This window comes from Hemitrygon akajei, chromosome 2 (assembly GCF_048418815.1).
Source record: "Hemitrygon akajei chromosome 2, sHemAka1.3, whole genome shotgun sequence".
Classification (NCBI taxonomy): Eukaryota; Metazoa; Chordata; class Chondrichthyes; order Myliobatiformes; family Dasyatidae; genus Hemitrygon; species Hemitrygon akajei.
Genome location: NC_133125.1, coordinates 162,301,653 through 162,311,967, shown reverse-complemented (window position 1 = coordinate 162,311,967; position 10,315 = coordinate 162,301,653). Strand labels below are relative to the sequence as shown.

Genomic DNA, 10,315 nt, shown 5'->3' with positions numbered 1-10,315 from the left:
TAGGGACAAGGTTTGAGGAGTCAGGGTATTTAAAGCTTTGAAATTTGCATCACATGACCTTTCCTAACGATGACTGTGAACAAGTCATAGCCCTAACAAGCTAATTGAGGCCTGAGACCTAGGTGAAAGTTATCCGAGAGCTCAAATCTCTTGGGTGCCCAAACTTTTGCATGGTGCTCCTTTCCTTTTTCTCACTCTGAAATTGTACAAAAAGTAAACTAATTTTGCTTAAAATGTTAAAAAGCATGTTTCATCTTTAACTTTATGACTTTTTGACATCAGTTCATGTTCGATTCACTTAACTATTCAAAGTAACAGAAATTTTGACCAGGGGTGCTCAAACTTTTGCATGCCACTGTAACTCCCAAAATTATCCAAAGCAGTATTCCCATAGGTGAGGGAAATGGCCACTGGGATACTCTGTACTGGCTGCCTGTCCCCTTTCTCCCTCCTGATGTGTCCTCCAGTTACCTGTGTCCTGCAGCTTGGGAGTATATACACCTCCCTATTTACAGATGTCCAGACTAAACATTGCTCTGAGAAGGAAGTTTGTTTTTACATGGCCTGAAAACTGCACAGCTCTTCAAATGATTGTTTTAACCTTATGATTACTATGAATATGCAGAATGAAAATTGAAAAATTACATACTATTTATTAATTGAAATTAATTAAATGAAATACAGTACAAGAAAGAAAATCTTTCATATTTTGTGAACATTTTCTTTTCTGTGTTTATTTCAGCCATGTGGCAATGATGGCTATGTGCATGGGAACATTTCAGTCACTGTGCTGCTGTGCATCTTAGAGGAAACAGTGCCCCTCAGATTCCCAAGTGATCCGTATTTCATCCAGTTCCACCTCCAACTCCTTAACACTGTCAGCAGCTGCAGCTGGAAGACATCAGGGACACTGGAGGATTCCCTGCCTTCCCACATCCTGTAAAGAAACATTCCATGATGCTGACTGGCATCGCCCCTGCTCTGAATGTGCAATAAGGAATAAAAAAGAAATAAATAACCAAAAAAAGTATTTCTACAGCCTCTGCTTCTTCTTGCCAAAGCCTCAACTCCCCACTCTGACACTGGCCCACTCATACATTGTCATTGTGGGCAATGTTCCCCTTAATTTGTAATGTCCAGTGTGTGCAAAATTCTTGTGCTGTGCAATATTTTGTCCAGCGACGACAAGATGTGCACACTGAATAATTTCTTCAGTAAGCTAGATCTAAAATCTGTAGACAAATCATCGCAAACTCCATGTTATCAACACCGTCTCCATCAAAGACCAGAAAAGGAAATGTAATCATGTACAATCATGAAATATACTAAACATGCCAACAGGTCAGGGTGACAACCCTTTGTGCACAGTATAAATTCCTTAGTGCGCTGGTATCAAAAGATGTGTGTGTGCGCACATCTTAAAGGGAACAATGATTGTGGGGAAGCTATGTTGGCATCGGAATGTGTGGCAAATTGTGGGTTTCCCCCAGCACATCCTTAGGTTGTTAGCTATTAATGCAAATGATGCATTTCAGTGTGCTTTGATGTATGTGTGATAAAGAAGTGAATCTGGATCTGACTTGTTGACTAAGTCCATCAAGCTCCAACGGAGCTGAGTGGTATGGGATGTTAAACCTGGGTCTCCGACAGGTGGCCATGGTCAGCAGCAGGCAGTGGGCTCCACATCCAGGGAGTTGAAGGGAAACCTCTTGTCCTGTTACATGGCAGGAGTTTTGCCAATTTCTGCTGCTGATCCTGTGTTGTGTGCCTGTTGCAGGACATACAGACGATGGCACAGGTTTAATCATCAGCCCTAGCACAAAATGGAGTCACAGGCATTGTGCGTGGTCAAGTTCAGGCACTTCCACAATGTTTTATTTTATGTCTGTGTGTTGGAGGGAAGAGACACGGATGATGTGCGGGATGGAGCTTGGTGAGTAATGGAGATAAAAGATGTTTACAGACCCTCCAAAGGTTCATTTATTATCAACTCTGAGATTCATCTTCTCCAGACAGTCACGAAACAAAGCAAACCATGGAAGTTATTCAAAGAAAAACATCACCCCCCCCCCCACACAAATAAACTTACAGATCACCCCAAATGAAATCGTGTAACAGCAACAAGAACATCACCCACGGATACCTTATCCAGCAGCGACGAGCGACTGGCGGTCACCCACGGACACCTTATCCAGCAGCAACGAGCGACTGGCGGTCACCCACGGACACCTTATCCAGCAGCGACAAGCGACTGGCGGTCACCCACGGACACCTTATCCAGCAGCGACGAGCGACTGGCGGTCACCCACGGATACCTTACCCAGCAGCGACGATCGACTGGCGTTCACCCATGGACACCTTATCCAGCAGCAACGAGCGACTGGAGGTCACCCACGGACACCTTATCCAGCAGCGACGATCGACTGGCGGTCACCCACGGACACCTTATCCATCAGCGACGAGCGACTGGCGTTCACCCACGGACACCTTATCCATCAGCGACGAGCGACTGGCGGTCACCCACGGACACCTTATCCATCAGCGACGAGCGACTGGCATTCACCCATGGACACCTTATCCAGCAGCAACGAGCGACTGGAGGTCACCCACGGACACCTTATCCAGCAGCAACGAGCGACTGGAGGTCACCCACGGACACCTTATCCAGCAGCGACAAGCGACTGGCGTTCACCCACGGACACCTTATCCATCAGCGACGAGCGACTGGCATTCACCCATGGACACCTTATCCAGCAGCAACGAGCGACTGGCGTTCACCCACGGACACCTTATCCATCAGCGACGAGCGACTGGCATTCACCCATGGACACCTTATCCAGCAGCAACGAGCGACTGGAGGTCACCCACGGACACCTTATCCAGCAGCAACGAGCGACTGGAGGTCACCCACGGACACCTTATCCAGCAGCGACAAGCGACTGGCGGTCACCCACGGATACCTTATCCAGCAGCGACGAGCGACTGGCGGTCACCCACGGATACCTTATCCAGCAGCGACGAGCGACTGGCGTTCACCCACTGACACCTTATCCAGCAGCGACGAGCGACTGGCGTTCACCCACGGACACCTTATCCAGCAGCAATGATTGACTGGCAATTACCCATGAATACCCTTATCCGGCAGCAAAAGGCAGGTAGTCAGCACTGATCACTCGCTGACTTTCTGCATTCGCTTTGATGCCTGTATCATCCACAATGCTTTAATTGGCGAAATGGAGTCTATCATGGACTTGCCTCATCTCCAAACCTCACCATGAGGCTGACCTCACTCGTCTCTTGCTATGTGCTTGGAGACAGCAGAGTGGTAGGGCACTCAATCGATCTCCAAACTGCGAAAACTTTTCCAGAAACACATTAAAGATAAAGGAAGATGTACAAGAAGTGAAATAAACAGTTTTGTGGACGTCGTGGAGGGGGGGATTCGTGGCTCACCGACTCCATCTTGACCTTCAAGTTTATGATCAGAATTATACATCCACAGTCCAGACATGACAAACATACTTCAACATGAACTTAAAGAGGCGTAAATTATACATCCCTGTGTAACAAAACTAAACATGACACATCTTGATATGGTAGTAGTCTCGAAGTCAGAGGAAGATGAATGTGTTGCGCAGTTAACGTCTGTGGGCACGCATATGACATCTGAGGCTGAAGTCCGAAGCGCAGATGTGGTCGCAGATGGGGCAAGGAGCACCGCCTGTTGGGGCAAGAGCAGACACCCTCCCGTGTCTTTCTTGACTCGCCTTGAGGCGCTGCATGCGCCAGTTGGCTTGGAAGTTGTTTGCTGCCTTGGAGCATAGATTGCGCCACTTGGACCGATCAGCGGCAGTGTGTTCAAGATCGCGGGGCTGGAGTTTGGCCCACTTAAGGTCTGACTTGATGTTATCCTTGTACCTCTTCCTTGGGCGACCTTGGGCACAGTTGCCCTGCTCCAGTTCTCCGTAGAACAACTGACGCGGCATTCTGGACTAATCCATGCGGATCACGTGGCCGGTCCATCTGAGCTGAGCCTTCAAAACCTTGGCCTCAATGCTTGTGGAATTGGCTCGGTCCAGGACTGTCAGGTTGGAGATACGGTCTTGCCAGCGGATTCGCATGATTGATCGCAGAGCGCGATTGTGGAATTGTTCAAGCTGTTTGACATGTCTGCGATACAGTGTCCAGGTTTCACAGCCAGATAGAAGTGATGAGACCACAACAGCATTGTAAACCTTCAGTTTAGTGGAGAGGCGAATGTCTTTGTGCAGCAGAACTTTGACCCAGAGCCTTCTGAGTGCCTGGCTTGCTTTCTGGATCCTTGACGTGATTTCTTTATCAAGGGCACTCTCGCTGGAGATGGTACTCCCCAGGTATTTGAAGTTATCAATGTTCCGTAGCTGTGAGTCATCGATGGTGATGCATGGCTGTGGCGGGGTGCTGTTAGGTGCCGGCTGCAGGAGGACCTCTGTTTTACTGAGGCTGATTGTCAAGCCGAACAATTTAGATGCGGCGGAGAATCTGCTGACCATTGTTTGTAGGTGGTCCTCTTGGTGCGCCATGAGTGCGCAGTCATCTGCAAAGAGCGCCTCAATGAACAGCTTTCGGAGGGTCTTTGTGTGTGCTGCAAGGCGACATAGGTCAAAGTGTGACCCATCCAGGCGGTATTTGATAAAAAATGCCCAGGTTTAGGTCTTTGACGGCATGCATTAGTACCTGAGTGAAAAAAAGGTTGAAAAGTACTGGTGCAAGCGCACAGCCCTGCGAGCGCATTTGGAGATGTCCAATTTCTCGTTAGGTTCGTCAGCTGAGAGAATCTCTCCAGTCATGTTGTCATGGAAGAGGCGTATGAGGTTGATGAACTGTGGAGGGCAGCCAAGTTTCCTGAGAATTATCCGCAAGGCTTCTCTGTTGACGGTATCAAACGCTTTACTCAGGTCAATGAACACAAAGTACAAGTTCATGTTCTGCTCCAGGCATTTCTCCTGCATTTGTCTAACAGTGAAGATCATATCCACAGTACTGCATTTAGGCCGAAAGCCGCATTGCGATTCTGGGAGGTTTCCTTCGGATACTGTTAAAATAAGTCTATTAAGGATGATGCGAGTCAGGATTTTGCCGGCGATGGAAAGTACGGAGATGCCCTGGTAGTTCCCATAGTCTGTGTGTGGGCCTTTGTTTTTGTATAGGGTGACTATTGCAGTATCCCATTACTTCCTCTTCCCAGATACTGACCAGGACGTCCTGCAATGCTTCGAGTGACTCCTGGTTGAGGGCTTTGTACAGTTCTGTGGGAATACCATCTTTGCCTGGTGCTTTGCCACAGCTCATCTGTTTGATGGCTGTGTGACCTCGGTCAGGGAGGAGGGGTTGTTGAGGTGCTCATGGACTGGGCTCTGGGGAATCTGGTCGAGTACTGACTGGTCGACAGTAGAGGGGCGGTTCAGGAGCTGACTGACGTGTTCCTTCCAGCTGGTGTTGATGCCCTTTTTGTCCTTGATAAGTGAGGATCCATCTGCAGAAAGCAGAGGAGCTATGCTTGACTTTGAGGGACCAAAGACAGACTTGATGGCATTGAAGAACTGCTTGGTGCTGTTTGTGTCAGCATAGTGCTGAACCTCATCCACCTTCTTATTCCACCATGTGTTGCACGTTATATGGATTTCCCTTTGAGCGAGTGCCTAATAGGACCTGAATCTGTCCTTTCAGCAGGTGGAGTTTGGGTCATCCTGCCATTCTTTGAATGCCTTGTTCTTCTTGGTGAGTAGGTCATCGATGGTGGTGCTATTCTCATTGAACCAATCTTGCTGGGTGCACTTTCTGCGGCCTAGGGTTTTGCCATTTCAGTTATAGCATTTTGAAGTGGCTCCATTTCTGTATTGGGTTACCCGTGAGTGGCTGGTTTGTTGATAGTTTCTATTTAAGAGTATTTTCAAATTCACATAGACACGAAGGATGCTGAAGTTTGGAGGTGTTAAAGGATGGCCTAATGCCTTTTGGACGCTTTTTGTGAGATTGAACTATGTATAGCTTAAGGGTGGTGTGGAGGAGTCTGTGGTGCGTCCAACACTCTGCTCCTCGCATGGCTCAAGTAATGATTATGTCTCAAATGTCATGTTGACGGGCAATGTCATAATCGATCAGATGCCATTGTTTGGATCTAGGGTGCATCCGTGTTGTCTTGAATTTGTTGGCCATTCTGAACACTGTGTTTGTGATAGTGAGGTCATACTCTTCACATTTGCTGAGAAGCAGAAGGCCATTGCTGTTCATCTTCCCGACTCCGTGTCTGCCAAGCACTCCACTCCACTGATCATGGTCTTGGCGGACTTGGGCATTGAAATCTCCCAGCAAGATCAGCTTATCACTGTCCGGCACTGAGCGCTGGATGGAGTCAAGGTCAGCGTAAAACTGCTCTATGGTTTCAGTAGGGCTGGTCAGGGTGGGGACATAGGCACTAATGATGGTTGCATGTCGGTTTTGGCTGAGGGGCAGACGTAGCTTCATCAATCTTTCGCTGATGCCAACAGGCAGGTCGGGGAGCTGTTTCATCAGGGTTCTCCTTATGGCGAAGCCCACTCTGTGGATCCTGTCTTCGTTCTGCACCCTTCCTCTCCAGAAGAAGTCGTAGCCGCTAGCAAGCTCAGTGATGGATCACAATAACCTATCCCTCAACATCAGCAAGATGAAGGAATTGGTGGTTGACTTCAGAAGGAGTAGTGGACCGCACGACCCCATCTACATCGGTGGTGCACAGATGGAACAGGTCAAAAGCTTTAATTTCCTCAGGCTGCATATCACAAATGACCTGACTTGGTCTAACCAAGCAGAGTCCATTGCCAAGAAGGCCCACCAGTGCCTTTACTTCCTGAGAAAACCTTTAGCTTTTGCTATTCGCGACTCACCTGATATACTTGGCATTACCTGTGGGAATGGGACACATAAGTTATCATTATATGCAGATGATTTCCTACTATAGATTTCTAATTGTGTGAAATCCATTCCTGCAGTTATATCCCTGCTCGCTCAGTTCTGTAACTTTTCTGGTTACGAACTGAGTCTTAATAAGAGTGATCTCCTCCCATTCAATATGCAGGTTCCAATTTATAGACATTTACCATTCAGATTGGTTACGGACTATTTAACTTTTCTGGGTGTTAAAATCACTATAAAGCACAAGGATTTATTTAAGGTTAATTGCTTATCTTTAATATACCAGGTTAAACAATTGCTCACTAAATGGTCCTTACTGTCTTTATCACTGATTGGTCTAATCAATGATATTAAGATGATTATTCTACCTAAATTTTTATATCTTTTTCAAGCAGTACCAATCTTTATTTCTAAATCCTTTTTTGATACCATTGACTCTAAAATTTCTTCATACATACGGCAGAATAAAAATCCTAGGTTAAGTAAAAAATACTTATAGAAGCCTAAAAAGGATGGTGGTTTGGCATTGCCGAATTTAAGATTTTTTTACTGGGCAAATAATATCCGATATTTAATATTTTGGACACAGGATTTGGATATAATTCCAAGTCCACAATGGGTTAACTTTGAATGTAAATCCGTACAAGGGTTTTCATTGGTTTCCATTTTAGGGACTTTGCTTCCCTTTGTTTTTTCTAAATTGAACAAACAAAATGGTTAATCCAATAATTAAATATACATAACGAATATGGTTTCAATTTCGTAAATTTTTTGGCTTGAGCAAATTTATTCTATCAGGCCCTATTATATCTAATTTTGTTTTCAACCCTTTGTTATGGATCAAGCCTTAATTTGCCGAGGCATGATCTAAGGGAATGACTGAGCAGCATCGAGATATGATTTATCACGAATGTACCATAATGGAGTTAATTAAGTAACTTTCAGTTTCATATTTAATGTGAACCGCACCCTGGTGTTTTTCATTTCCTGTCGATGTTTGTTCCTCTCTCCAGTGTCCAGTCCGCTCGGTGCTCGCCAGTCGGTGTCTCGGTCCCGGCGGGTTTGAGGTGTCGGTTGGGGTAACCGGAGACTCTGGAAACGTCCCTCAATACACTGGGAGTTTCGGCTCCTGCTCAGCTCCCGGTCGTGTGGTTACTCGTTCTCCAGTTCGTGTTCGTTGTGGCTCACGAAGGTGAGGCGCCGGGGCCGGAATGCGCGGTGGTTCACAGAGGACGTGGGAAGTCAGAAGTCTGGTGACTTCGGGAATGTTCTCTGCTTTCCCGGAGTCCTTGACGATGTTGGGTGGAGCAGAAACGTCTTGTGGGGGACGTGGTCTTTCTGAACTCCGGCTGTGTCAGAGAGAGAGGGGGGGTTGGTGTTCGTGATATTGTTTAGATCAGAGTCACAGGATGATGGAGCAGTAAACGAGGCCTCTCCGCCCGTCATCAGGGTTTATTACTTTGGAGTGTGGGTGTCACTAGATTTATTGGGGAGCCCCTTTGGGACTGTGGAATTGACAGCATTGTTTGATGCCTCTTAAAGTATAAGTTGTGAATGGAAAGCATGCCTGTGAGAGGTGCGTCTTGTACCAGAAGGGGAACTGTACACACTTCACTCATCTACAGGAGCAGCTTCAAGCAGTTTGAAGTCCAGGTCTTGGAGCTGGAGAACTCTGATGTTTCAGTGAGGTCGGGGGAGCTGTGGTAGCAGTTTTGTGGTGGTTACCCAACTGTAGGTTGGGAGTGAGCTCGAGCCCCTCCACTCCATCTGCCAAAAGCCAAATTTCCCAGTGACCAAACATTTTAATTCTGATCATCATTCCCGATCTGACATGTTGGTCTTTGGCCTCCTCTTTTGCCACAATGAGGCCATTCAGGGTGGAGAATAAACCTCATATTCTGTCTGGATAGTCAACTGCTTCTCCCCTTTCTCCCATGGTCCACTCTCCTTTCCTATCAGTTTCCTTCTTCTTCAGCACTTTACCTTTTCCACACACCTGGTTTCACCTGTCACCTTCTAGGTAGTCCTCCTTCCCCTCCCCCCCTTATAATTCTGGTATGTTTCCCCTTCCTTTCCAGCCCTGAAGAAGAGTCTCAGCCTGAGATGGTGACTCTTTATTCTTTTCCACGGCTGTGGCATTCCTCCAGCATTTCGTGTGTGTTGCTCTGGATTTCCAGCCTCTGCAGAATCTCTTGTGTGTTTTGATTGAGGGTGTGCCTGCAGAGAAGGAATGGGTGGGAGCTGAGTGTGTGGATGAAGATAAGAAACCGCAAAAGCTGAAAACATTCACGAGGACATGAAAAAATAAGGGAGTTGGAATTGGCCACTCAGCCCTTCAGGGACGTGACAGTTATTTTCCAGGGCAGAGGGAGTGCAGCACTGTCAGTGGAGCCCTCCAGAGGAGACGTAAAACCAAGGCCTCACCTGCCCACAGAGCTGGCTGCAGTGCTCATCTGGCCCCAGTCTGAAGGACAGAAGGTTCTGCCACCCTGGCCATTAGTCAAAGCCACTTTGTATCAGAAAAAAGTTACCTGGTGCACACATTTATGTTGTAAATGTAGGTAGGTGCCCTGAATGGGCTTCTAGGGGAGGTGACAGAAGCAGATAGGATAGCGACACTTGGACAGGCGCATGAATAGGCAGGGAATGGAGAAGTATAGATCATATACATGCAGATGGGGTTAGTTTAGCCAGCCAGCATTCATCAGCATACGACTGCAAATAGATGGGATTATTGGTACTCTGTTCCACTTTATTAGGCTCCTACTGTACCTAGTGAAGTGTCCACTTAGTATATGGCTGTAGACTTCTGCTGCTGTAACACATCTTCTGGTTCAACAGGTTGTGTGTTCTGTACGGCACTGTCGTTACGTGTGGTTATTTGAATTACTGTCTGCTTGTACCTGTCTGACCGTTCTCCTCCGACCGCTCTCATTAATAATCCGTGTTTACCCACAGAGCAGCTGCTCATTGGATGGTTTTTGTTTATTGTAACATTCTTTTTTTACTCTAGAGACTGTTCTACGTGAAAATCTCAGGGGGATCGGTGGTTTCTGAGATACTCAAACCACCCCAGCTGGCACCATCCATGGTCAAAGTCACTTGGATCGCATTTCTTCATCACACCGTTCTGATGGTTTGGTCTGCACAACAACTGAACCTCTGGACCATGAGCCGACATCATCACGTCCATTTCAGTCACTCTCTCTATACCTACTACCATCACGTGGGATATACATACGTGTGAGAAGGTGTCCCACCAGTCTCAAAGGAAGATTCAATCACACTGTGATAGAGCTCTTCAAAGGACATATTGTACAATAAAAGTAAACTCATACCCTCACAATTTACCTTATTGTATCCCTTGCACCTCATTGTCTAT

The 10,315-nt window shown here is 46.8% G+C and overlaps 1 protein-coding gene across 1 annotated transcript in view; it reads left to right on the top strand.

Annotated features, from left to right (window-relative positions):
* The first annotated feature begins 7,935 nt into the window (after positions 1-7,935).
* Positions 7,936-10,315, top strand: part of LOC140717521 (SLAM family member 9-like) — a 38,664-nt gene continuing 36,284 nt past the window's right edge. The window contains exons 1-2 of the mRNA XM_073031099.1: positions 7,936-8,125; positions 9,947-10,259. The gene's annotated coding sequence lies outside the window, so the exon portion shown is untranslated. The remainder of the gene's footprint in view (positions 8,126-9,946; positions 10,260-10,315) is intronic.